This window comes from Cynara cardunculus, assembly GCF_001531365.2.
Source record: "Cynara cardunculus var. scolymus isolate 2C chromosome LG 14, CcrdV1, whole genome shotgun sequence".
NCBI lineage: Eukaryota > Viridiplantae > Streptophyta > Magnoliopsida > Asterales > Asteraceae > Cynara > Cynara cardunculus.
Window position 1 is genome coordinate 13648086 of NC_037541.1, and position 3824 is coordinate 13651909.

Consider the following 3824-nt stretch of genomic DNA (forward strand, 5'->3'; position numbering starts at 1 on the left):
TATAATGTTTTATTTTTTATAATTTAATTTAAAAAATTGTTTATTTACAATCACATAATACTTTTTAGTTTAAATTGTTGAAAAACCAAAATATATTTTTAGGTAGCGATGGTCAAGCCGGTCCGGTCTGGCTCAGGAATGCCGGAGAATCGGCCTGGCCTGGGACCGGCAAAGGACCGGTTAAGGGACTACCGATCGAGACCGGTTATGCTTTTGGACGGATTTGTGAGACCAGTCCAATTGGGGTCGAGCCCGGTTATGGCCCAGCCGGGCCTGGCCTGGTGAGTTTAAAAAAAAGAGTCGTTTTTTGACCGTTGGGAACGTTTATATGATCGTTTTTGCGATTTTTGACCATTTTTTTTGTTTCTTTGGCCTTCTAAATAATATATATATATATATACTAGTTGTGTACCCGCGCAATGCGGCGGGATTTAAAAGATTTATTAAGATTTATTCAATTTTGAAATATCAAATTCTTTCAAGATGTCATAAGCCTACAATATTTGTACCTACATTATATTCAAATAAGCATCCATGTAAAATGCTAGTATTAGTAGCTTCTACAATCATCTATAAAAAAAAATTATTTGGAATGTGTATAATAACAAACCTTTTTATAATTGTAATTATCTGTGTGAGGAATAAGATTCAAATTGACCATCCAATCCTATTGAACAATAAAGTTTATCATCCTTTCTAAGGTAATATATCTAAAATAAGTTACGAGAATTGAAGGTGCGGTATTTTAAACAATTTTTTAGGCCATTCCTAATCCTAAGTGAATTTTATTCAACATCATTAACAATTACAAGATCACACAATTACAACATCGTCATTAAACAAAATGAGCAATATGTTTTGAATGAGACTTAAGGGCTGTTTGTTTTTAATAAAAAAACTCTTAATATCCTCTTAAGTTTGAATCGGTCAGACATAAGAGGATTCAGTGTGTTTGTTTTTTTTTCTTTTTTCAATTAAGAGCTTAAAAGCTCTTATTAGGTCTGAAAATTTAAGTGGTTGAGAAACCTCTTATTACCTCTTATTTTAAATCGTCGTCTACCTACTCTGATTTCTTTATGCTCGATTTCTCTGGATCAACTCTTATGTCTCGATCTCTCATCTCTCAACTCTGTCAATTGTCGATCCATATCAACTCTCGATCTCTTATCTTCAAACTTCAGATTTCAGACGCAAAAAACAAACAGTTTGATTGAGTCAGATTTCAGACTTTAGCACCACCTCTTAAAAATCAGAAGTGAATTCAGACTTCAGCACCTCTTAAAAACAAACGTCACCTTAATTTGACAGTAATACATTTTTCAAAATGCAACACAAAATGAGACTTAATTCAACATTAGTGTCTTAATTCGACATAACACCCAACACAAAATGAGATTTAATTTGACACCCATTCAAAACCCAACACAAAATGAGACTTCATCCGATATATTATTTTCGAGGCTGATCAAGATCAACATTGTCATCAAACAAGTTTGTCCGTAATGTTGTAATGTTCATCTGCATCCACCTCCTCATTTTCCTGCCAACAAGGTAGCTGCAATTAATACGACTTCCAAGATTGCATATCCACAATGCACACGTCGAAAATTCATCTCTTTCAATTGAACAATTGTCTTCACTATAAACAATATCAAATGAGACCGAAAACTATTGCCGACTATCACCCATACAAAAAAGTTGCATTAACATTTTCTCCAAACCCAAGTTTTAAAGTTCTCCTAACTCATAACTACTTCTTCCTAAAATTAATCAGTAGTTAACCATTGTTCACACATCGGTTATATACAACTTCTTGGTAGATACATGTTGGCCCAATAAACTAACACCAACTTGAAAACATATTCATGCCCTATAAAATTACAAATACAACGTAGTGTATAATATAGCATACAATTTAATTTTATTCTTTTATTGTAATAGTGAAAAAAGATATGTTTTTATTGTTTTAATGTAATTAAAATCTTAATTTAAACAAATCAAATCATAAAACCATGTCTTATTATATTTAGATCGAATAAGATAAGACATATTTTTTTCTTGCAAAAACTCAAAATCAACTATTTAGATTTTAACAAAATGTCATCTTTGTAATTTAAGATTAAACAAATCCTTATATAAACTTCAACCAAATTTTCATACTTAAATAGGCTTGAAACCGTGCATTAGGCCATAACATACCACAAGCATAACATGACATGAGACGCAAATCTTAAGCCTTAAGCCACAACAAGTTTTTTTAGAACACTAATTACCATCAATCAATTATTGAATACCTTAGACCATTTTTTCAATATCCCAACTTCCTTGTCATATTTGATATTTTTTGAAAATATCTTTGTGGCTAAATCAAAAGCATAATGTGGCAAGCTTTTTGTTCCATGATTATATAATCAAAATATATTGTCCAGATAGCCTACAGGTTCTCCACATTTTTTGTAAATCTCTCATCATGGCACAATTCAAATCACCATTGCACCGTAAATTTGAGATAGAAAAACTAAAGAAAAGATATTTTTATTCCATGAATTTCAAAAGTCAAATTAGACTCTTTTTTTCCATAATATAACACAAGTCCGTGTCAAAATTCATGAATAAAGAGTCTTTTATTCATAAGACTAACAAATACATGATACACAACCAAAAGGAAGATAAATATCKTATATATAAATAATGAATAACAATGTAGCATTTGAAACATCACTGTCAAGTATATATGTGCAGCATATGGAAACATTTCATAAACAACTAAAATATGTCTTAAGATTCATATACACAACCCCTACAAACATCATTAAAACCATCAATAATACTTTGGGTTTTCAGTTCAAAAGTCAACATCAATACTAAGATCTGGAAATCACAAACACATGTAAGGAGTCAGTTTACCAAAACATTTACCACTAAGAAACAACACTTGAACTTCCTTTATCGAGCAAGATTGTAATCCATCAAATCAATATTGAACGCAACWATTTAACTGGTAAATTCTTGCCGGGTAAGAGTTCATCCTTAACATCGCTTTTAACCAATACCATTTTCACTAAGGATGATGATTTGCCCCGACCCGGTGGGAAACATGGTTCGCCCACCTGAATGGGTATGGGGATTCCCTGCTAAAACAAGCCCTGGAGCTGGAGATCCACAGTAGACTCAAACTGGGGACGGGAGATGTTACCCAAATCAGGGTCGGGGCCGGGGATCCCCGGTAGACTCAAACTAACGGATATTCTTTACGGGGTTTTACCGGGGATGGGATGTTAATCCCCATACCAACCAAGGACCGAAGTCGAGGCCGGGGATTAAAATACCCGCCCCACCTCCACCCWGTTGTTATGCCTAACTCTCACCCATTTCCATGTTCATCAGGTAAGATAAATGACCCMATAACTKATATAATCATGAATCATCAACTGTAGTCTAATTAATCGTCTTCACAGAAATATCACATTTACACCTTCCTGCATTATTTTCTTGACTTCTGTTATCGACTTTGGAAAAGAGGAACCGGTACCTATATCAAATATTCAAATTCAAAGAACACTAATGAGTGAATTGTCTCAGCTAGATAGATCAAACATATAATATCTAAATCCCTATCTTGTAGCGAGTATGATTTAAGCTCATTGCCTTACAACCAAAAGATCTCTTGTCTCATGGTAGCCTGCTCCAGAGTCCAGCCCCCTTACAAAACTTTCATTATGCTAAAAAGTTCAGAGAAAATGTTAAACAACTACACAAGTATCATTCTAGAACCAAAGCACATTTAGCTTTGTTCACCTTATATATCTAACAAAATACTAAAT